Below are 24,355 nucleotides of genomic sequence, written 5' to 3' on the forward strand. Positions count from 1 at the left end.
GGGGAGATGGTTTAGGTTCCTCTCATTTTCTTCAATTACCATCTCGTTGAAATTTGAGAAGTGACCACAGTATCCTTCTCCGAATGTTGTGATGTGTGGACTCGGCGTTGCTGCACAGCCCTACAGAAATCAAACACAGTATTTTACTAATGTTTGTTGCACCCCTCGAAATTAGGATGCAAAAGCAAGTCTTCAAAAAGGGAAAATGGTTTGTCAGAGTCAATGTGTCAAATTAAAGGTTAGGGATGCAGCAGCTGACGACCTCGACATAGCATTACAAAAATCAACCTTGGTAGAATTAGAATAGTCCTTAGGCGAAGCCCTGTATGGTCTTATTTACGACAACGCATCTAACCACCTACGAGCAAACCCTGACAACAGTTTAGTTACACATATACCACTTTTACACATATACCAATGGTTAGCCTAAAGTCAGTTGGCACAGAAAACAGCTTGAATACAACCACAGACGTCAGAGGAAAAGCTCAAACAAGAAACAGACCCTTGTCTTGCTCTGTTTGACCGAGAACCAGCAATGAAGAGATTAAAGTCAAGGCAAATTTCCTCCATCCTGTATAAGCCCTGACTGACAGACATCACCGCAACAGGTTGGCCCTCTGCTCTAGCCGCCGGGAAAATGCCTCACACAAATCCTCTCTCTGCCTAAACAAATCTCTTCTGCCTGGCTCCAAAGAAGTGTGGCCTTTTTGGTCCTGCCTAAATCGCCCAAGATCTGTGAAACGGAACGTTGCAGGGTATCCATGAACAAATGAGGCTATGAGGATGGTTCTACAGCATGTTAGTGTGGAGGAGTGCATGTGATGAGTCATTTGTTAGTGTGCTCTCTCCTGCCTGTGCAATGCAACCAACAAGATCTGGATGCCGTCATTGACTAGGCTAGGTTGTGTGTGGAGAACTGGAAAGGTGTCGTGCAGTGGACCTCGAAGACGACAAGAAGAGGAAAGCTGAGAATCTCAGCTTTTAGCTTTACCGGAAGCTGCTGGCGGGCCTTAAATCTGTGCTGGTTGGGGTTTTTTTATTGCATACCTGGCATGGAAAACTCCAAAGCTAACGTTTTGGCCCTATTTTTGCAAGTTTTCTAAATGAGGCCCAGGGTCTTATTGCCTCAGTCAGGGAAGATACAAGTGTGTTACCAGCAAAAATGGCAGTGGTGGGATTTGAACCCACGCCTCCCGAGACACTGGAGCCTTAATTCAGCGCCTTTGGTCGCGGTGTGGCAGGCAAAAGCCAAGCCTGTTTGGTTGTCCCCAGGAAAATAGCATGCCAAGCAGTCCTCGTTAGTATAGTGGACAGTATCTCCGCCTGTCACGCGGAAGACCAGGGTTCGATTCCCTGACTGGGAGATGGTTTAGGTTCCTCTCATTTTCTTCAATTACCATCTCGTTGAAATTTCAGAAGTGACCACAGTATCCTTCTCCGAATGTTGTGATGTTGTTGATTCAAAACAGTGAGGATGGTTCTACAGCATGTTTGTGTGGAGGAGTGCATATGATGAGTCATTTGTTAGTCTGCTCTCTCCTGCCTGTGCAATGCAACCAACAAGACCTGGATGCCGTCATAGACTAGGTTAGGTTGATCTTCAAACGACATGTTGATAAACATACAACCTCGACCACCTTTTAGCTTTATCGAACGCTGCTGGCGGGCCTTAAATCTGTGCTGGTTGTGTTTTTTTTATTGCATTCCTGGCATGGAAAACTCCAAAGCTAACGTTTTGGCCCTATTTTTGCAAGTTTTCTAAATGAGGCCCAGGGTCTTATATACCTCTATACCTTACAACCCTACAAGATGGCCGCCGTGAGCAACGTGAGTTGAGACCGTCTCTACACAAGTCCCAGTATGTAAGGTTAATAATGGCATAAACGCTCCAGTGATACAATAATTTAAGTCGTTTTCGTTGTATATATCCACCTCTCTGCAATTGGTGAGATATATACTCCTCACGAGGGTGATTTGGCGGAAGATAAGGTGCCTCGAACGCCGAGTGACTCATTGTTCACCTGCAAACATGCCACAACGCGGATCAAAGGAGTCAAAACGTGGCCGTGATCAATTGTCCTCCAGTGATTTGGATGAAAAAGCAACGTTTACTCCGGACGATCAAAAAATGTTGCAAGCCATGGTTGAAAAACTTGGAAAATTGGACATTTTGGATGAACTAAAAACTGACGTTTCAGAGCTGAAAAAATCAGTCGAGCACAATCACGCTGAAATGGTGGAGATAAAAAAGGAACAGACAACGCTAAAAGTTGAGTTAACAAGCCTGAAACTCGAAACTACAAGACTGACAACGGAGAACGAGAAATTAAAGGCAGACTTGTTGGAACTCCGCTGCAGGAGCATGCGGGACAACCTGCTAATCATGGGAATTAGCGAAGATGGAGGAGAAACTTACGGCATTGCGGAGAACCTCGTCAGAGCCTTTCTGCAGGAGCAACTCGGCATCCCGGAGGAAGAAGTTAAGAGGATCCAGATGGAGCGAGCACACAGGATTGGCAGACGCAAGGAGGATGCTATACCGAGACCTATGCTTGTAAAGTTTACTAACTCCAAATGCAAAGACGAAATGCTTGCTGTCTCCAGAAGACTGAAAGGTACTAAATTCTTCATGACCAGCCAATATCCAATTGAGGTGGTGGAGAAACGACGTAAGTTGATTCCAATTATGAAGTCATTTAGGCAAAAAGGACAACAAGCTCGTCTTGTTGTGGATAAACTGTACATTAACGGTGAGCTGTACAGAAGCATGTGAGGAACAATAACAATGTCGCGCAGTGATTGCGTCATCGCGACATCACCATGGTAACGACTTGACGGATATGTTTTGACATTTTGTTTGTGGAGCTTTTTAGTTTATTCTGGGACTGGACAATGTAGTTAGATGTTGGCAAACGGTCAGTGAATTATATATTTTGGGGGTTATATGTTTGTTTGTCTTGGGTGCTGTGGTGTGAATGGTATGTCTGTGGGTTTATTAGAGGGGATATTGGTTTCCTTGGAAATAGCAAGTGATGCTGCAGTTTTTAGTTACAAGATTTTCATGTCTATGAAACTTATGGTATTAAGAGAATCAATAAAATATACAATGAATTTACTCAGATTATATGATTTATAGGAACGATAATGAAGTTGGAATAATTAGTTATAATTGCAATGGTCTTGCAGACAACAGAAAAAGAAAACTTATATTTATGTGGCTGAATGAAAAAAAACAAGATCTTTTTTGTCTTCAAGAAACGCATACAACACATTTAGATGAAGAAAAATGGAGAAAAGAATGGGATGGTCCAATTTTCTTTTCACATGGTTACAGAAATTCAAAAGGTGTTATGATTTTGATAAAAAAAAAAACTTTAATTTTCAATTTAACTCTATGGAAAAAGACTCACAAGGACGTTGGCTAATATTAAATATGATTATTCAAGGTCAAAAGATGTGTGTTTTGAATCTGTATGGGCCAAATGTTGATGAACCTTCCTTTTTTGAAGAAATAAGTGACATGTTGCAAGAACAACAAGGGGAAATTATTATTGTGGGGGACTTTAACGTTGCTTTGGATAAAGTTCTGGACCGAAAAGGGAATTTTTCAATGGATTATCATCCTCAATCTTTACAAAAGATTCAAAATGTTATGGATGCATTTGATTTAATTGATATCTGGAGATTCAAAAACCCTAGGTTAGTACGGTATACATGGAGAAGACAAAACCAGGCAAGTCGTATTGACTATTTTTTGATATCATTTTCATTGCTAAACAAAGTGACTGCAATAGCAATCGATGATAACTTGCGTTCTGATCATAATTGTATAGGAATAAATATTGCAATTGAAGATAATACACGTGGGCCCGGATATTGGAAGTTTAATCAAATGCATCTACAGGATGATGAATTTATCGAAAAAACAAAGCAATTTATTACTGATTTTTTTTTAAATAATGTAGGATCTTCAAATCCCCAAATAGTCTGGGAAGCCTTCAAATGTTGTTTTAGAGGATATGCCATTGCATACTCTTCATGGAAAAAATAAAAAATTAAAGCGGCAGAACAGGAATTAAAGAAAGAAATTGAGGATTTACAAAAAAACATTGACAGTAATGATAATCTAACTAGTGAGCAACTGAATACCTTTACAGCCAAACAAGAGGAGTTAGCAGATTTAGTTGAAAAACAATTATTGAAAAGTTATGACTGCAACAGAGCAATCTGGATGAAAAAAGGTGAGAAGTGTTCAAAATTCTTTTTAAATATCCAAACAAAAAATCGTTCTAAAAAGAACATTTCCAAGCTTATTAAAACAAATGGAAAGGTATTGGATACACACACCACATTGTTGAAAGAAATGGAAAATTACTTTAAAAACATTTTTTCTAATCCAGTAATCCCTCCTGAAACTACAACTTTTTTTCCAGAAAATTATGAAAGAAAATTGAATTCGGAAGAAAGCCATTCATGTGAAGGCCTCATTAGAGAGGAAGAACTTGTGGAAGCTGTTAAATCTTTTCATCCAGGGAAAACCCCAGGATTAGATGGAATACCTATTGAGGTTTATCAAGTATTTTATGAAGATCTTAAGAAACCATTACTTTCTAGTTTTAATTACTCATATGAGACAGGTTTTTTGTCCAACACTCAAACAGAAGGTCTTATTTCCTTATTATTGAAACAGGAAATAAATGGTCAGTATAAAGACCCAGTTCATCTAAAAAATTGGAGACCAATAACACTTCAGTGTTATGATGCTAAAATCCTGGCAAAATGTTTGGCTACACGACTTAAGTCTGTTTTGTCAAATATTATTCACCAAGATCAATCAGGCTTCCTACAAGGAAGAAATATAGGAAACAATATTACACAGTTATTAGAAATTATAGAGAATTATAATATGGAAAATAAAAGAGGATTAATTTTTGTAGCCGACCTGGAGAAGGCTTTTGACAAAATTAGCTTGGATTTTATTTGTAAAAGCTTAGTTTTTTTCAATTTTGGCAACTCCGTATTACACTGGATCAAGACGCTATATAATAAAACTAATTGTAGAATTATCAATAATGGATACATCTCTGGGACAATACCTCTATTAAGAGGTCTAAAACAAGGGTGCCCTTTGTCTCCATACTTATTTATTATTGCTATGGAAATATTGGCGATTAAAGTTAGATTGAATAAAAATATTGAAGGGCTCAGTAATAATAATATTGAAAGTAAAATAACAATGTATGCAGACGATACAAGCTTCTTTATAAGCCCCAATCCTCATTGTCTGCAAAACCTTCTTGATCTTTTGGACATATTTTCACAGCAATCTGGGCTTAAGCTAAATTATGATAAATGTAAAATATTAAGGATCGGAAATCTAAAGGGAACGTCCTTTCGAATGGAATGCAAAGTGCCTGTTTTGTGGACAGATGGACCAGTTAACATACTTGGTGTTGTTGTCCCAGAGAACCTGGAAGATCTAGGCTCAGTAAATTATGATAATCGACTAAGAAAGCTGGATAAAATTATGCAATTATGGAAAGGGAAATCCTTAACCTTGTATGGTAAAATATCTATTGTCAACTCGTTAATTACTCCTCAATTTATTTATTTGTTTTTGTCATTACCAGCTCCATCACAAAACTTTTTTAATATTTATGAGCGGAGGGTCTTCGATTTTGTCTGGGACGGCAAACCAGAAAGGATTAAAAGAAAGGTTTTGTACAATGAATATGAATATGGGGGCTTGAAACTTCTCAACCTTGAAGCTATGTGTCTGTCTTTAAAAGCATCAATTGTTCCAAAGATGTATTTAAACACTGAGTGGTACACAAGTGTCCTGTTGGACAGAAAACATGTATTGTATCAAAAGAAATTGTATCCTTTTTTACAAGTGATCCCCTCCCATTTTCCTTATGTAGAGAGTCTGCTGGGAAACATGGCGGGGTTCATAAAGGAAACAATCCACTCATGGTGGTGTTTTCAATTTTATGTACCAGAAAAAAGAGATGATATTTTGCAGCAAATAATATGGATGAACTCTAATATTGTAATAGATGGAAAGCCTTTCTTTTGGAAAAATATGTTTGAAAGAGGAATCATTTTTGTCAATGACATTATCAATGAGAATGGAAAAATTATGAAATATGATGAATTTACCACTATGTATGGTGATGCTTGTTCAAGCTTTTCATTTAATCAACTAACTGGAGTCATTGGGAAAAGATGGAAACAAATTAATTATGGAACTACTAAATTATTACTTTGTAAACCCTTAATAAGAAATTCTAGTTGGCAAAAAGGAACTAAAATAAGTAGAAAAATATATAAGTTTTATTTAATAAAGAAATCTTTGAAGGCTGCCCCATACAACACATATGGAAAATGGGAGGACTTTTTTGACTGCCCGTTGCCGTGGGATGCAATATTCAAATTAATCTACAAAACCACTATCGATGTGCAAAATCGTTATTTTCAAATTAAAACTATTTATAACTTCCTACCCACGGGAAAAATGTTAAAAATATGGAATATGACAGAGTCAGATGATTGCCGATTTTGTTGTCAGGAGCCTGAATCCACCTTACATTTGTTTTGGTATTGTCATATTGTGTCTTCATTTTGGGTGGAAGTTTAAAAAATGTGTTTAAAGATTGGTTTGTTTATGAAGCTTGATGTGGTTTCTGTTATTTTAGGAGAGTTCATTGACAATCATGATTTAGTCAATTTAATTATAGTACTCGGTAAAAGGTTTATTTTTAAGGCAAAAAACAGATATTCACTTAGTATTTCTTTCTTTAAAACATTTATTCAGTATTTTTTAACTTTAGAAAATTATATGGTTGAAAACGATAATGATGCCAAAAAACATAAAAAAAGATGGGAAGTCCTCAAAGGCTTATTTTGAAAATGTAATTTTGTTTATATATGATATGCAATCTGTTGTTGTATTCCCTATTTTAAGTGTACATAAATGAAGGTATGTGTTGCTGACTTCGACTTGGATGTGATGTGGACTGTACATGGGTGCTTAATTTGAAAATGTATTTTTGTTTGTGGATTGTATGCAACCTGGTTTTTGGTGTACATGGGTGAAGGTGTGTGTTGCTGAGCCCGATCTGGACGTAATCTGAACTGGACCTGGTTTTAAGAACCCTTTTGAACAATCTGATTTCATTGACAACCCGGTCTGGTGAAGTTAAGGTCCTTTGTTTGTTTTGTTTGAAAGTAAAACAAATTTAAAAACAATTACATAAAAAATAGTGATTAGTGAAAATGTTAGTGGACCAGCACCACACACAATCATGTGTGCTCGAATGACTGTATCCCTTGCAGACTGTATTGTTCTATACTGTAGGAACCAGAAGTTGTTGTTTTTTTAATAACAGAAAGAGACAGCTCCTTTTGTGTAAATGAGTGTGGATGAGTGTGAATGGGGGAGGGAGGGTTTTCTTGGGTTGATGCACTAATGGTAAGTGTATCTTGTGTTTTTTTTAAAAAATGTTGTTTGAAATAAATAAAAAAATAAAAAATAATAATAATAAAAAAAAATAATAAAAAAAAAAAATTAAAAAAAAAATTAAAAAAATGAGGCCCAGGGTCTTATTGCCTCAGTCAGGGAAGATAAAAGTGTGTTACCAGCAAAAATGGCAGTGGTGGGATTTGAACCCACGCCTCCCGAGACACTGGAGCCTTAATTCAGCGCCTTTGGTCGCGGTGTGGCAGGCAAAAGCCAAGCCTGTTTGGTTGTCCCAAGGAAAATAGCATGCCAAGCAGTCCTCGTTAGTATAGTGGACAGTATCTCCGCCTGGCACATTTTTTGGGCCAAATTTGAGCAATGTCCCCATTGCCTTTATGGAAAATGTCAACGATAATGATTTGTATATCATGAGCATAAAACATGGAAGTCACATAAGTTAATTATAAATTGCCTGCTCTGAGAAAGGGTCGGATAGCTTTGCCTGACCGGGAATCGAATCCTGGCCGCGGCGGTGAAAGCGCCGAATCCCAGCCACTAGACCACCAGGGAGTTGATCACTTGTTCAGACACTGGTCTCCTGCATGGTTTCTTGACAAATGTGTGAAGCACCCATTGCATTCATATACCATGTCAGAAATGCGAATTGTCTTCTTTGAACCGGGGTAACTTTTGTGTCTTAGTGAAGTGATAACCACTACACTATGGAAACTGCTGCATGAATTTGGACTTGGGTGTGGAAAAATTGTACAATAGTAACAAAAAAGAACAGACTTTCCTTCCTCATGTCTTCTTTTGTCTTCTTAGTGTAGTCCGTGTTGAGGATAAGGTTGTTGTTTCCACACAATGTCACCAGACAGGCCAACTCCCTCCTGCTGGTCGCACCGTGCGGGCCAGTGATACATCCTATCACTGCGGTGTCATCCAAATACAGAAACAGATAAAAGTGGCCTGAATGTCTTAAGTAGGGGCGGAGATCTTCAAACGACATGTTGATAAACATACAACCTCGACCACCTTTTAGCTTTACTGGATGCTGCTGGCGGGCCTTAAATCTGTGCTGGTTGTCTTTTTTTTATTGCATACCTGGCACGGAAAACTCCAAAGCTAACGTTTTGGCCCTACTTTTGCAAGCTTTCTAAATGAGGCCCAGGGTCTTATTGCCTCAGTCAGGGAAGATACAAGTGCGTTAACAGCAAAAATGGCAGTGGTGGGATTTGAACCCACGCCTCCTGAGAGACTGGAGCCTTAATCCAGCGCCTCAGACCGCTCGGCCACACTACCCTCAATTCAAGCTTTCGGAGGATCAATTTGTCCGGATTATGAGATAGCAGAAATATGGAATAGCAACACTCTGGTCGCGGTGTGGCAGGCAAAAGCCAAGCCTGTTTGCTTGTCCCCAGGAAAATATCATGCCAAGCAGTCCTCGTTAGTATAGTGGACAGTATCTCCGCCTGTCACGCGGAAGACCAGGGTTTGATTCCCTGATGGGGAGATGGTTCAGGTGCCTCCTATTTCCTTCAATCACCATCTTGTTGAAATTTCAGAAGTGACCACAGTATCCTTCTCCGAATGTTGTGATGTTGATGATTCAAAACAGTGAGGATGGTTCTACAGCATGTTAGTGTGGAGGAGTGCATATGATGAGTCATTTGTTAGTCTGCGCTCTCCTGCCTGTGCAATGCAACCAACAAGATCTGGATGCCGTCATTGACTAGGTTAGGTTGATCTTCAAACGACATGTTGATAAACATACAACCTCGACCACCTTTTAGCTTTACCGGACTCTGCTGGCGGGCCTTAAATCTGTGCTGGTTGTGTTTTTTTTTATTGCATACCTGGCATGGAAAACTCCAAAGCTAACGTTTTGGCCCTATTTTTGCAAGTTTTCTAAATGAGGCCCAGGGTCTTATTGCCTCAGTCAGGGAAGATACAAGTGTGTTACCAGCAAAAATGGCAATGGTGGGATTTGAACCCACGCCTCCCGAGACACTGGAGCCTTAATCCAGCGCCTTAGACCGCTCTGCCACACTACCCTCAATCCGTGCTTTCGGAGGGTCAATTTGTCCGCATTATGAGATAGCAGAAATATGGAATAGCAACACTTTGGTCACGGTGTGGCAGGCAAAATATCATCCCAAGCAGTCCTCGTTGGTATAGTGGACAGTATCTCTGCCTGTCACGCGGAAGACCAGGGTTTGATTCCCTGACGGGGAGATGGTTCAGGTGCCTCTTATTTTCTTCAATTGCCATCTTTTTGAAATTTGAGAAGTGACCACAGTATCCTTCTCCGGATGTTGTGATGTTGATGATTCAAAACAGTGAGGATGGTTCTAAAGCATGTTAGTGTGGAGGAGTGCATATGATGAGTCATTTGTTAGTCTGCTCTCTCCTGCCTGTGCAATGCAACCAACAAGATTTGGATGCCGTCATTGACTAGGTTAGGTTGATCTTCAAATGACATGATGATAAACATACAACCTCGACCACTTTTTAGCTTTACCGGACGCTGCTGGCGGGCCTTAAATCTGTGCTGGTTGGGTTTTTTTTATTGCATACCTGGCATGGACAACTCCAAAGCTAACGTTTTGGCCCTATTTTTGCAAGTTTTCTAAATGAGGCCCTGGGTCTTCTTGCCTCAGTCAGGGAAGATACAAGTGTGTTACCAGCAAAAATGGCAGCGGTGGGATTTGAACCCACGCCTCCCGAGAGACTGGACCCTTAATCCAGCGCCTTAGACCGCTCGGCCACACTACCCTCAATCTATGCATTTGGCGGATCAATTTGTCGGCATTATGAGATAGCAGAAATATGAAATAGCAACACTTTGGTCGCGGTGTGGCAGGCAAAATATCATCCCAAGCAGTCCTCGTTAGTATAGTGGACAGTATCTCCGCCTGTCACGCGGAAGACCAGGGTTCGATTCCCTGACGGGGAGATGGTTTAGGTTCCTCTCATTTTCTTCAATTACCATCTTGTTGAAATTTGAGAAGTGACCACAGTATCCTTCTCCGAATGTTGTGATGTGTTTACTCGGCGTTGCTGCACAGCCCTACAGAAATCAAACACAGTATTTTACTAATGTTTGTTGCACCCCTCGAAATTAGGATGCAAAAGCAAGTATTCAAAAAGGGAAAATGGTTTGTCAGAATCAATGTGTCAAATTAAAGGTTAGGGATGCAGCAGCTGACGACCTCGACATAGCATTACAAAAATCAACCTTGGTAGAATTAGAGAAGTCCTAAGGCGAAGCCCTGTATGGTCTTATTTACGACAACGCATCTAACCACCTACGAGCAAACCCTGACAACAGTTTAGTTACACATATACCACTTATACACATATACCAATGGTTAGCCTAAAGTCAGTTGGCACAGAAAACAGCTTGAATACAACCACAGACGTCAGAGGAAAAGCTCAAACAAGAAACAGACCCTCGTCTCGCTCTGTTTGACCGAGAACCAGCAATGAAGAGATTAAAGTCAAGGCAAATTTCCTCCATCCTGTATAAGCCCTGACTGACAGACATCACCGCAACAGGCTGGCCCTCTGCTCTAGCCGCCGGGAAAATGCCTCACACAAATCCTCTCTCTGCCTAAACAAATCTCTTCTGCCTGGCTCCAAAGAAGTGTGGCCTTTTTGGCCCTGCCTAAATCGCCCAAGATCTGTGAAACGGAAAGTTGCAGGGTATCCATGAACAAATGAGGCTATGAGGATGGTTCTACAGCATGTTAGTGTGGAGGAGTGCATATGATGAGTCATTTGTTAGTCTGCTCTCTCCTGCCTGTGCAATGCAACCAACAAGATCTGGATGCCGTCATTGACTAGGCTAGGTTGTGTGTGGAGAACTGGAAAGGTGTCGTGCAGTGGACCTCGAAGACGACAAGAAGAGGAAAGCGGAGAATCTCGGGCACATTCTTTGGGCCAAGTTTGAGCAATGTCCCCATTGCCTTTATGGAAAATGTCAACTATAATGATTTGTATATCATGAGCATAAAACATGGAAGTCACATAAGTTAATTATAAATTGCCTGCTCTGAGAAAGGGTCGGATAGCTTTCCCTGACCGGGAATCGAACCCGGGCCGCGGCGGTGAGAGCGCCGAATCCTAGCCACTAGACCACCAGGGAGTTGATCACTGGTTCAGACACTGGTCTCCTGCATGGTTTCTTGACAAATGTGTGAAGCACCCATTGCATTCATATGCCATGTCAGAAATGCGAATTGTCTTCTTTGAACCGGGGTAACTTTTGTGTCTTAGTGAAGTGATAACCACTACACTATGGAAACTGCTGCATGAATTTGGACTTGGGTGTGGAAAAATTGTACAATAGTAACAAAAAAGAACAGACTTTCCTTCCTCCTGTCTTCTTTTGTCTTCTTAGTGTAGTCCGTGTTGAGGATAAGGTCGTTGTTTCCACACAATGTATCCAGACAGGCCAACTCCCTCCTGCTGGTCGCACCGTGCGGGCCAGTGATACATCCTATCACCGCAACAGTTGGCCCTCTGCTCTAGCCGCCGGGAAAATGCTTCACACAAATCCTCTCTCTGCCTAAACAAATCTCTTCTGCCTGGCTCCAAAGAAGTGTGGCCTTTTTGGTCCTGCCTAAATCGCCCAAGATCTGTGAAACGGAACGTTGCAGGGTATCCATGAACAAATGAGGCTATGAGGATGGTTCTACAGCATGTTAGTGTGGAGGAGTGCATATGATGAGTCATTTGTTAGTCTGCTCTCTCCTGCCTGTGCAATGCAACCAACAAGATCTGGATGCCGTCATTGACTAGGCTAGGTTGTGTGTGGAGAACTGGAAAGGTGTCGTGCAGTGGACCTCGAAGACGACAAGAAGAGGAAAGCTGAGAATCTCAAGCACATTTTTTGGGCCAAATTTGAGCAATGTCCCCATTGCCTTTATGGAAAATGTCAACGATAATGATTTGTATATCGTGAGCATAAAACATGGAAGTCACATAAGTTTATTATAAATTGCCTGCTCTGAGAAAGGGTCGGATAGCTTTCCCTGACCGGGAATCGAACCCGGGCCGCGGCGGTGAAAGCGCCGAATCCTAGCCACTAGACCACCAGGGAGTTGATCACTGGTTCAGACACTGGTCTCCTGCATGGTTTCTTGACAAATGTGTGAAGCACCCATTGCATTCATATGCCATGTCAGAAATGCGAATTGTCTTCTTTGAACCGGGGTAACTTTTGTGTCTTAGTGAAGTGATAACCACTACACTATGGAAACTGCTGCATGAATTTGGACTTGGGTGTGGAAAAATTGTACAATAGTAACAAAAAAGAACAGACTTTCCTTCCTCATGTCTTCTTTTGTCTTTTTAGTGTAGTCCGTGTTGAGGATAATCAATCAATCAATCAATCAATCAGCTTTATTGTCCATTCTTACATGTACAAGACACATAAGAACTGAAATTACATTTTCGGCACAATCCCGCTAAGAGCAGACATACGTTACAGGGAGACAAGACGGGACCGCCAACGGATCAGCCTCACTTAGGCGCTCCTTAAAAAGGTGGGAAAAAGGTGACATTGGGGAAGGGGGGAAGTAAAAAAAAATATCAGTCTGAGGCTGGACCCTCAGGAATGGTCCAGACTGAGTCCGAGGAAAAAAACCTCACATAGCATGGCACACATAAACAAGGTACATTTAATCACAACAACTCGCAACAGAGTCATCCAACAGGACCTTGGAGGCCAGCAGCTGCTGTTGAGCGCTGCTCAGCCCCCACAACCCCGGAGGAATAAAGCAGTGGTGAAGGCGTTGATTTGGGGAGGGGTATGTGCGTGCATGTATGCCCAATTAACTTGGGTGAGATGTTGGATTGTCTTTATGGGCCGAGGCCGGCCCCAAGAGTTCAAGAGTTCAAGAGTCCGACCCAGGTGCTTTTGAAAAAAAGGGAAAGGTCAAAAGCGTCCATCTTTGAGGAGTCCTCGGGGGAGTGTTTTCAAACAGCCTGTTCCTCAAGGCCATTCGAGGGAGTCAAATCGTAGATTAAGATGTTGTTTTTTCTTCGAGCAGTCAAAACAATGACATTCCTGCTCTATATGCTGGCTCTGACAATTCCAATTTATTCTTTCTGTAACATCATCAAGATGGAATCTACCTTGCGATTCAAATCAGCAATCGCTCCAGTCTGTGATCCCACAGCACGACCCAATCCTTCCATTGCGTTGAACAGCCTGTTGGCCCCTTGAGTGGCTGCCATCGTCTTCCGAATTTGACGATACACCAGAGCAATGCCCAGCCCAATCAGCAAATGCTCTGCGATCACAGCTCCAAATAGGTAGATGTCTTCCACGTCCTCGATGGAAAGGACTGAGAGGCACATGATTCTCCAAGTATTCCAGGAATCTCTCACGTACCCCGCAGCAATGGTTCCATCAGGGCAGCCAGGCTCCCCCGAGCCTCTTTTCCTTGTCGAAAAGACTGTGTCAATTGCGTCGAGAGTCCAGTTGATCAAATTCATTTTGATGTTTAGATTTGAGGACAGCTCAAGAAAAGAGGCTTCAAAATAGTTCAGACAAGACAAAAAACAAAGAGAGCAAGCAGGGAAGGAGGGAGCGGAGAAGAATGCGACCGCCCTCACCAGAGGCAAGACAGAAATTAGGTCGTTGTTTCCACACAATGTCACCAGACAGGCCAACTCCCTCCTGCTGGTCGCACCGTGCGGGCCAGTGATACATCCTATCACTGCGGTGTCATCCAAATACAGAAACAGAAAAAAGTGGCCTGAATGTCTTAAGTAGGGGCGGAGATCTTCAAACGAAATGTTGATAAATATACAACCTCGACCACCTTTTAGCTTTACTGGATGCTGCTGGCGGGCCTTAAATCTGTGCTGGTTGTGTTTTTTTATTGCATACCTGGCATGGAAAACTCCAAAGCTAACGTTTTGGCCCTATTTTTGCAAGTTTTCTAAATGAGGCCCAGGGTCTTATTGCCTCAGTCAGGGAAGATACAAGTGTGCTACCACCAAAAATGGCAGTGGTGGGACTTGAAACCACGCCTCCCGAGAGACTGGAGCCTTAATCCAGCGCCTTAGACCGCTCGGCCACACTACCCTCAATCCGTGCTTTCGGAGGATCAATTTGTCCGCATTATGAGGTAGCAGAAATATGGAATAGCAACACTTTGGTCGCGGTGTGGCAGGCAAAAGCCAAGCCTGTTTACTTGTCCACAGCAAAATATCATGCCAAGCAGTCCTCGTTAGTATAGTGGACAGTATCTCCGCCTGTCACGCGGAAGACCAGGGTTCGATTCCCTGACAGGGAGATGGTTCAGGTGCCTCCTATTTCCTTCAATTACCATCTTGTTGAAATTTCAGAAGTGACCACAGTATCCTTCTCCGAATGTTGTGATGTTGTTGATTCAAAACAGTGAGGATGGTTCTACAGCATGTTAGTGTGGAGGAGTGCATATGATGAGTCATTTGTTAGTCTGCTCTCTCCTGCCTGTGCAATGCAACCAACAAGATCTGGATGCCGTCATTGACTAGGTTAGGTTGATCTCCAAACGACATGTTGATAAACATATAACCTCGACCACCTTTTAGCTTTACCGGACGCTGCTGGCGGGCCTTAAATCTGTGCTGGTTGTGTTTTTTTTATTGCATACCTGGCATGGAAAACTCCAAAGCTAATGTTTTGGGCCTATTTTTGCAAGTTTTCTAAATGAGGCCCAGGGTCTTATTGCCTCAGTCAGGGAAGATACAAGTGTGTTACCAGCTAAAATGGCAGTGGTGGGATTTGAACCCACGCCTCCCGAGAGACTGGAGCCTTAGTTCAGCGCCTTTGGTCGCGGTGTGGCAGGCAAAAGCCAAGCCTGTTTGGTTGCCCCAGGAAAATAACATGCCAAGCAGTCCTCGTTAGTATAGTGGACAGTATCTCCGCCTGTCACGCGGAAGACCAGGGTTCTATTCCCTAACGGGGAGATGGTGCGGGTGCCTCTTACTTTTTTCAATTACCATCTTGTTGAAATTTCAGAAGTGACCACAGTATCCTTCTCCGAATGTTGTGATGTGTGGACTCGGGTGTTGCTGCACAGCCCTACAGAAATCAAACACAGTATTTTACTAATTTTTGTTGCACCCCTCGAAATTTGGTCCTGCCTAAATCGCCCAAGATCTGTGAAACGGAACGTTGCAGGGTATCCATGAACAAATGAGGCTATGAGGATGGTTCTACAGCATGTTAGTGTGGAGGAGTGCATATGATGAGTCATTTGTTAGTCTGCTCTCTCCTGCCTGTGCAATGCAACCAACAAGATCTGGATGCCGTCATTGACTAGGCTAGGTTGTGTGTGGAGAACTGGAAAGGTGTCGTGCAGTGGACCTCGAAGACGACAAGAAGAGGAAAGCTGAGAATCTCAGGCACATTTTTTGGGCCAAATTTGAGCAATGTCCCCATTGCCTTTATGGAAAATGTCAACGATAATGATTTGTATATCGTGAGCATAAAACATGGAAGTCACATAAGTTTATTATAAAATGCCTGCTCTGAGAAAGGGTCGGATAGCTTTCCCTGACCGGGAATCGAACCCGGGCCGCGGCGGTGAAAGCACCAAATCCTAGCCACTAGACCACCAGGGAGTTGATCACTGGTTCAGACACTGGTCTCCTGCATGGTTTCTTGACAAATGTGTGAAGCACCCATTGCATTCATATGCCATGTCAGGAATGCGAATTGTCTTCTTTGAACCGGGGTAACTTTTGTGTCTTAGTGAAGTGATAACCACTACACTATGGAAACTGCTGCATGAATTTGGACTTGGGTGTGGAAAAATTGTACAATAGTAACAAAAAAGAACAGACTTTCCTTCCTCCTGTCTTCTTTTGTCTTCTTAGTGTAGTCCGTGTTGAGGATAAGGTCGTTGTTTCCACACAATGTATCCAGACAGGCCAACTCCCTCCTGCTGGTCGCACCGTGCGGGCCAGTGATACATCCTATCACTGCGGTGTCATCCAAATACAGAAACAGATAAAAGTGGCCTGAATGTCTTAAGTAGGGGCGGAGATCTTCAAACGACATGTTGATAAACATACAACCTCGACCACCTTTTAGCTTTACTGGATGCTGCTGGCGGGCGTTGAATCTGTGCTGGTTGTGTTTTTTTTATTGCATACCTGGCATGGAAAACTCCAAAGCTAACGTTTTGGCCCTATTTTTGCAAGTTTTCTAAATGAGGCCCAGGGTCTTATTGCCTCAGTCAGGGAAGATACAAGTGTGTTACCAGCAAAAATGGCAGTTGTGGGACTTGAAACCACGCCTCCCGAGAGACTGGAGCCTTAATCCAGCGCCTTAGACCGCTCGGCCACACTACCCTCAATCCGTGCTTTCGGAGGATCAATTTGTCCGCATTATGAGATAGCAGAAATATGGAATAGCAAAACTTTGGTCGCGGTGTGGCAGGCAAAATATCATCCCAAGCAGTCCTCGTTAGTATAGTGGACAGTATCTCCGCTTGTCACGCGGAAGACCAGGGTTCGATTCCCTGACGGGGAGATGGTTCAGGTGCCTCTTATTTTCATCAATTACCATCTTTTTGAAATTTGAGAAGTGACCACAGTATCCTTCTCCGAATGTTGTGATGTTGATGATTCAAAACAGTGAGGATGGTTCTAAAGCATGTTAGTGTGGAGGAGTGCATATGATGAGTCATTTGTTAGTCTGCTCTCTCCTGCCTGTGCAATGCAACCAACAAGATCTGGATGCCGTCATTGACTAGGTTTGGTTGATCTTCAAACGACATGATGATAAACATACAACCTCGACCACCTTTTAGCTTTACCGGACGCTGCTGGTGGGCCTTAAATCTGTGGTGGTTGTTTTTTTTTTATTGCATACCTGGCATGGAAAACTCCAATGCTAACGTTTTGGCCCTATTTTTGCAAGCTTTCTAAATGAGGCCCAGGGTCTTATTGCCTCAGTCAGGGAAGATACAAGTGCGTTACCAGCAAAAATGGCAGTGGTGGGATTTGAACCCACGCCTCCTGAGAGACTGGAGCCTTAATCCAGCGCCTTAGGTCGCGGTGTGGCAGGCAAAAGCCAAGCCTGTTTGGTTGTCCCCAGGAAAATAGCATCCCAAGCAGTCCTCGTTAGTATAGTGGACAGTATCTCCGCCTGTCACGCGGAAGACCAGGGTTCGATTCCCTGACGGGGAGATGGTGCAGGTGCCTCCTGTTTCCTTCAATTACCATCTTGTTGAAATTTCAGAAGTGACCACAGTATCCTTCTCCGAATGTTGTGATGTTGATGATTCAAAACAGTGAGCATGGTTCTACAGCATGTTAGTGTGGAGGAGTGCATATGATGAGTCATTTGTTAGTCTGCTCTCTCCTGCCTGTGCAATGCAACCAACAAGATCTGGATGCCGTCATTGACTAGGTTAGGTTGATCTTCAAACGACATGTTGATAAACATACAACCTCGACCACCTTTTAGCTTTACCGGACGCTGCTGGCGGGCCTTAAATCGGTGCTGGTTGTGTTTTTTTTATTGCATATCTGGAATGGAAAACTCCAAAGATAACATTTTGGTCCTATTACCCAGGGTCTTATTGCCTCAGTCAGGGAAGATACAAGTGTGTTACCAGCAAAAATGGCAGTGGTGGGATTTGAACCCACGCCTCCCGAGAGACTGGAGCCTTAATCCAGCGCCTTAGACCGCTCGGCCACACTACCCTCGATCTATGCATTCGGCGGATCAATTTGTCGGTATTATGAGATAGCAGAAATATGAAATAGCAACACTTTGGTCGCGGTGTGGCAGGCAAAATATCATCCCAAGCAGTCCTCGTTAGTATAGTGGACAGTATCTCCGCCTATCACGCGGAAGACCAGGGTTCGATTCCCTGATGGGGAGATGGTTTAGGTTCCTCTCATTTTCTTCAATTACCATCTTGTTGAAATTTGAGAAGTGACCACAGTATCCTTCTCCGAATGTTGTGATGTGTGGACTCGGGTGTTGCTGCACAGCCCTACAGAAATCAAACACAGTATTTTACTAATTTTTGTTGCACCCCTCGAAATTTGGTCCTGCCTAAATCGCCCAAGATCTGTGAAACGGAACGTTGCAGGGTATCCATGAACAAATGAGGCTATGAGGATGGTTCTACAGCATGTTAGTGTGGAGGAGTGCATATGATGAGTCATTTGTTAGTCTGCTCTCTCCTGCCTGTGCAATGCAACCAACAAGATCTGGATGCCGTCATTGACTAGGCTAGGTTGTGTGTGGAGAACTGGAAAGGTGTCGTGCAGTGGACCTCGAAAACGACAAGAAGAGGAAAGCGGAGAATCTCGGGCACATTTTTTGGGCCAAGTTTGAGCAATGTCCCCATTGCCTTTATGGAAAATGTCAACGATAATGATTTGTATATCATGAGCATAAAACATGGAAGTCACATAAGTTTATTATAAATTGCCTGCTCTGAGAAAGGGTCGGATAGCTTTCCCTGACCGGGAATCGAACCCCGGCCGCGGCGGTGAAAGCGCCGAATCCTAGCCACTAGACCACCAGGGAGTTGATCACGGCTTCAGACACTGGTCTCCTGCATGGTTTCTTGACAAATGTGTGAAGCACCCATTGCATTCATATGCCATGTCAGAAATGCGAATTGTCTTCTTTGAACCGGGGTAACTTTTGTGTCTTAGTGAAGTGATAACCACTACACTATGGAAACTGCTGCATGAATTTGGACTTGGGTGTGGAAAAATTGTACAATAGTAACAAAAAAGAACAGACTTTCCTTCCTCATGTCTTCTTTTGTCTTCTTAGTGTAGTCCGTGTTGAGGATAAGGTCGTTGTTTCCACACAATGTCACCAGACAGGCCAACTCCCTCCTGCTGGTCGCACCGTGCGGGCCAGTGATACATCCTATCACTGCGGTGTCATACAAATACAGAAACAGATAAAAGTGGCCTGAATGTCTTAAGTAGGGGCGGAGATCTTCAAACGACATGTTGATAAACATACAACCTCGACCACCTTTTAGCTTTACTGGATGCTGCTGGCGGGCCTTAAATCTGTGCTGGTTGTGTTTTTTTTTATTGCATACCTGGCATGGAAAACTCCAAAGCTAACGTTTTGGCCCTATTTTTGCAAGCTTTCTAAATGAGGCCCAGGGTCTTATTGCCTCAGTCAGAGAAGATACAAGTGCATTACCAGCAAAAATGGCAGTGGTGGGATTTGAACCCACGCCTCCTGAGAGACTGGAGCCTTAATCCAGCGCCTTAGACCGCTCGGCCACACTACCCTCAATCCAAGCTTTCCGAGGATCAATTTGTCCGCATTATGAGATAGCAGAAATATGGAATAGCAACACTTTGGTCTTCGTTAGTATAGTGGACAGTATCTCCACCTGTCACGCGGAAGACCAGGGTTCGATTCCCTGACGGGTAGATGGTTTAGGTGCCTCTCATTTTCTTCAATTACCATCTTGTTGAAATTTGAGAAGTGACCACATTATCCTTCTCCGAATGTTGTGATGTGTGGACTCGGCGTTGCTGCACAGCCCTACAGAAATCAAACACAGTATTTTACTAATTTTTGTTACACCCCTCGCAATTAGGATGCAAAAGCAAGTCTTCAAAAAGGGAAAATGGGTCAAATTAAAGGTTTGGGATGCAGCAGCTGACGACCTCGACATAGCATTACAAAAATCAACCTTGGTAGAATTAGAATAGTCCTTAGGCGAAGCCCTGTATGGTCTTATTTACGACAACGAATCTAACCACCTACGAGCAAACCCTGACAACAGTTTAGTTACACATATACCACTTTTACACATATACCAATGGTTAGCCTAAAGTCCGTTGGCACAGAAAACAGCTTGAATACAACCACAGATGTCAGAGGAAAAGCTCAAACAAGAAACAGACCCTCGTCTTGCTCTGTTTGACCGAGAACCAGCAATGAAGAGATTAAAGTCAAGGCAAATTTCCTCCATCCTGTCTGTATAAGCCCTGACTGACAGACATCACCGCAACAGGTTGGCCCTCTGCTCTAGCCGCCGGGAAAATGCCTCACACAAATCCTCTCTCTGCCTAAACAAATCTCTTCTGCCTGGCTCCAAAGAAGTGTGGCCTTTTTGGTCCTGCCTAAATCGCCCAAGATCTGTGAAACGGAACGTTGCAGGGTATCCATGAACAAATGAGGCTATGAGGATGGTTCTACAGCATGTTAGTGTGGAGGAGTGCATGTGATGAGTCATTTGTTAGTCTGCTCTCTCCTGCCTGTGCAATGCAACCAACAAGATCTGGATGCCGTCATTGACTAGGCTAGGTTGTGTGTGGAGAACTGGAAAGGTGTCGTGCAGTGGACCTCGAAGACGACAAGAAGAGGAAAGCTGAGAATCTCAGCTTTTAGCTTTACCGGAAGCTGCTGGCGGGCCTTAAATCTGTGCTGGTTGTGGTTTTTTTTATTGCATACCTGGCATGGAAAACTCCAAAGCTAACGTTTTGGCCCTATTTTTGCAAGTTTTCTAAATGAGGCCCAGGGTCTTATTGCCTCAGTCAGGGAAGATACAAGTGTGTTACCAGCAAAAATGGCAGTGGTGGGATTTGAACCCACGCCTCCCGAGACACTGGAGCCTTAATTCAGCGCCTTTGGTCGCGGTGTGGCAGGCAAAAGCCAAGCCTGTTTGGTTGTCCCAAGGAAAATAGCATGCCAAGCAGTCCTCGTTAGTATAGTGGACAGTATCTCCGCCTGTCACGCGGAAGACCAGGGTTCGATTCCCTGACGGGGAGATGGTGCAGGTGCCTCTTATTTTCTTCAATTACCATCTTGTTGAAATTTCAGAAGTGACCACAGTATCCTTCTCCGAATGTTGTGATGTTGTTGATTCAAAACAGTGAGGATGGTTCTACAGCATGTTAGTGTGGAGGAGTGCATATGATGAGTCATTTGTTAGTCTGCTCTCTCCTGCCTGTGCAATGCAACCAACAAGATCTGGATGCCGTCATAGACTAGGTTAGGTTGATCTTCAAACGACATGTTCTTCTTCATCGTATGGGCAGCTGTTTTCCAGCACCCGGACCTGAGGCCGAGGGTCTATGCCTTTTACCACCCCAGGCCCGGGGGGCCCTCCCGTTCATATGTCAGGACACACAGAAGTGAGCCAGGTCACCGAGCAGTCATCCAGGTCCGCCAGGCCACGCAAACCATTAGGAGCACGACATGTTGATAAACATACAACCTCGACCACCTTTTAGCTTTACCGAACGCTCCTGGCGGGCCTTAAATCTGTGCTGGTTGTGTTTTTTTTATTGCATACCTGGCATGGAAAACTCCAAAGCTAACGTTTTGGCCCTATTTTTGCAAGTTTTCTAAATGAGGCCCAGGGTCTTATATACCTCTATACCTTACAACCCTACAAGATGGCCGCCGTGAGAAACGTGAGTTGAGAACGTCTCTACACAAGTCCCAGTATGTAAGGTTAATAATGGCATAAACGCTCCAGTGATACAATAATTTAAGTCGTTTTCGTTGTATATATCCACCTCTCTGCAATTGGTGAGATATATACTCCTCACGAGGGTGATTTGGCGGAAGATAAGGTGCCTCGAACGCCGAGTGACTCATTGTTCACCTGCAAACATGCCACAACGCGGATCAAAGGAGTCAAAACGTGGCCGTGATCAATTGTCCTCCAGTGATTTGGATGAAAAAGCAACGTTTACTCCGGACGATCGAAAAATGTTGCAAGCCATGGTTGAAAAACTTGGAAAATTGGACATTTTGGATGAACTAAAAACTGACGTTTCAGAGCTGAAAAAATCAGTCGAGCACAATCACGCTGAAATGGTGGAGATAAAAAAGGAACAGACAACGCTAAAAGTTGAGTTAACAAGCCTGAAACTCGAAACTACAAGACTGACAACGGAGAACGAGAAATTAAAGGCAGACTTGTTGGAACTCCGCTGCAGGAGCATGCGGGACAACCTGCTAATCATGGGAATTAGCGAAGATGGAGGAGAAACTTACGGCATTGCGGAGAACCTCGTCAGAGCCTTTCTGCAGGAGCAACTCGGCATCCCGGAGGAAGAAGTTAAGAGGATCCAGATGGAGCGAGCACACAGGATTGGCAGACGCAAGGAGGATGCTATACCGAGACCTATGCTTGTAAAGTTTACTAACTCCAAATGCAAAGACGAAATGCTTGCTGTCTCCAGAAGACTGAAAGGTACTAAATTCTTCATGACCAGCCAATATCCAATTGAGGTGGTGGAGAAACGACGTAAGTTGATTCCAATTATGAAGTCATTTAGGCAAAAAGGACAACAAGCTCGTCTTGTTGTGGATAAACTGTACATTAACGGTGAGCTGTACAGAAGCATGTGAGGAACAATAACAATGTCGCGCAGTGATTGCGTCATCGCGACATCACCATGGTAACGACTTGACGGATATGTTTTGACATTTTGTTTGTGGAGCTTTTTAGTTTATTCTGGGACTGGACAATGTAGTTAGATGTTGGCAAACGGTCAGTGAATTATATATTTTGGGGGTTATATGTTTGTTTGTCTTGGGTGCTGTGGTGTGAATGGTATGTCTGTGGGTTTATTAGAGGGGATATTGGTTTCCTTGGAAATAGCAAGTGATGCTGCAGTTTTTAGTTACAAGATTTTCATGTCTATGAAACTTATGGTATTAAGAGAATCAATAAAATATACAATGAATTTACTCAGATTATATGATTTATAGGAACGATAATGAAGTTGGAATAATTAGTTATAATTGCAATGGTCTTGCAGACAACAGAAAAAGAAAACTTATATTTATGTGGCTGAATGAAAAAAAACAAGATCTTTTTTGTCTTCAAGAAACGCATACAACACATTTAGATGAAGAAAAATGGAGAAAAGAATGGGATGGTCCAATTTTCTTTTCACATGGTTACAGAAATTCAAAAGGTGTTATGATTTTGATAAAAAAAAACTTTAATTTTCAATTTAACTCTATGGAAAAAGACTCACAAGGACGTTGGCTAATATTAAATATGATTATTCAAGGTCAAAAGATGTGTGTTTTCAATCTGTATGGGCCAAATGTTGATGAACCTTCCTTTTTTGAAGAAATAAGTGACATGTTGCAAGAACAACAAGGGGAAATTATTATTGTGGGGGACTTTAACGTTGCTTTGGATAAAGTTCTGGACCGAAAAGGGAATTTTTCAATGGATTATCATCCTCAATCTTTACAAAAGATTCAAAATGTTATGGATGCATTTGATTTAATTGATATCTGGAGATTCAAAAACCCTAGGTTAGTACGGTATACATGGAGAAGACAAAACCAGGCAAGTCGTATTGACTATTTTTTGATATCATTTTCATTGCTAAACAAAGTGACTGCAATAGCAATCGATGATAACTTGCGTTCTGATCATAATTGTATAGGAATAAATATTGCAATTGAAGATAATACACGTGGGCCCGGATATTGGAAGTTTAATCAAATGCATCTACAGGATGATGAATTTATCGAAAAAACAAAGCAATTTATTACTGATTTTTTTTTAAATAATGTAGGATCTTCAAATCCCCAAATAGTCTGGGAAGCCTTCAAATGTTGTTTTAGAGGATATGCCATTGCATACTCTTCATGGAAAAAATAAAAAATTAAAGCGGCAGAACAGGAATTAAAGAAAGAAATTGAGGATTTACAAAAAAATATTGACAGTAATGATAATCTACCTAGTGAGCAACTGAATACCTTTACAGCCAAACAAGAGGAGTTAGCAGATTTAGTTGAAAAACAATTATTGAAAAGTTATGACTGCAACAGAGCAATCTGGATGAAAAAAGGTGAGAAGTGTTCAAAATTCTTTTTAAATATCCAAACAAAAAATCGTTCTAAAAAGA

The 24,355-nt window shown here is 42.5% G+C and overlaps 13 non-coding genes across 13 annotated transcripts; 4 read left to right on the top strand and 9 right to left on the bottom strand.

Moving 5' to 3' along the window:
- Positions 1-8,679: 8,679 nt before the first annotated feature.
- trnal-aag (transfer RNA leucine (anticodon AAG)) lies at positions 8,680-8,761 on the bottom strand. Its single transcript has one exon. It is a non-coding gene; the product is annotated as a tRNA-Leu (tRNA).
- Positions 8,762-9,431: 670 nt separating this feature from the next.
- Positions 9,432-9,513, bottom strand: trnal-aag (transfer RNA leucine (anticodon AAG)). The gene has a single exon. It is a non-coding gene; the product is annotated as a tRNA-Leu (tRNA).
- Positions 9,514-10,152: 639 nt separating this feature from the next.
- Positions 10,153-10,234, bottom strand: trnal-aag (transfer RNA leucine (anticodon AAG)). Its single transcript has one exon. It is a non-coding gene; the product is annotated as a tRNA-Leu (tRNA).
- Positions 10,235-10,343: 109 nt separating this feature from the next.
- Positions 10,344-10,415, top strand: trnad-guc (transfer RNA aspartic acid (anticodon GUC)). Its single transcript has one exon. It is a non-coding gene; the product is annotated as a tRNA-Asp (tRNA).
- Positions 10,416-11,534: 1,119 nt separating this feature from the next.
- trnae-cuc (transfer RNA glutamic acid (anticodon CUC)) lies at positions 11,535-11,606 on the bottom strand. The gene has a single exon. It is a non-coding gene; the product is annotated as a tRNA-Glu (tRNA).
- An 885-nt stretch (positions 11,607-12,491) lies between these two features.
- Positions 12,492-12,563, bottom strand: trnae-uuc (transfer RNA glutamic acid (anticodon UUC)). Its single transcript has one exon. It is a non-coding gene; the product is annotated as a tRNA-Glu (tRNA).
- Positions 12,564-16,012: 3,449 nt separating this feature from the next.
- On the bottom strand, positions 16,013-16,084 carry trnae-uuc (transfer RNA glutamic acid (anticodon UUC)). Its single transcript has one exon. It is a non-coding gene; the product is annotated as a tRNA-Glu (tRNA).
- A 1,500-nt stretch (positions 16,085-17,584) lies between these two features.
- Positions 17,585-17,656, top strand: trnad-guc (transfer RNA aspartic acid (anticodon GUC)). Its single transcript has one exon. It is a non-coding gene; the product is annotated as a tRNA-Asp (tRNA).
- A 437-nt stretch (positions 17,657-18,093) lies between these two features.
- On the bottom strand, positions 18,094-18,175 carry trnal-aag (transfer RNA leucine (anticodon AAG)). Its single transcript has one exon. It is a non-coding gene; the product is annotated as a tRNA-Leu (tRNA).
- Positions 18,176-18,284: 109 nt separating this feature from the next.
- On the top strand, positions 18,285-18,356 carry trnad-auc (transfer RNA aspartic acid (anticodon AUC)). Its single transcript has one exon. It is a non-coding gene; the product is annotated as a tRNA-Asp (tRNA).
- A 585-nt stretch (positions 18,357-18,941) lies between these two features.
- On the bottom strand, positions 18,942-19,013 carry trnae-uuc (transfer RNA glutamic acid (anticodon UUC)). The gene has a single exon. It is a non-coding gene; the product is annotated as a tRNA-Glu (tRNA).
- Positions 19,014-19,664: 651 nt separating this feature from the next.
- On the bottom strand, positions 19,665-19,746 carry trnal-aag (transfer RNA leucine (anticodon AAG)). The gene has a single exon. It is a non-coding gene; the product is annotated as a tRNA-Leu (tRNA).
- A 1,420-nt stretch (positions 19,747-21,166) lies between these two features.
- Positions 21,167-21,238, top strand: trnad-guc (transfer RNA aspartic acid (anticodon GUC)). The gene has a single exon. It is a non-coding gene; the product is annotated as a tRNA-Asp (tRNA).
- The last annotated feature ends 3,117 nt before the right edge of the window (positions 21,239-24,355 follow it).

The sequence above is a fragment of the Entelurus aequoreus genome, linkage group LG26 (assembly GCF_033978785.1).
Source record: "Entelurus aequoreus isolate RoL-2023_Sb linkage group LG26, RoL_Eaeq_v1.1, whole genome shotgun sequence".
NCBI classification, from domain to species: Eukaryota; Metazoa; Chordata; class Actinopteri; order Syngnathiformes; family Syngnathidae; genus Entelurus; species Entelurus aequoreus.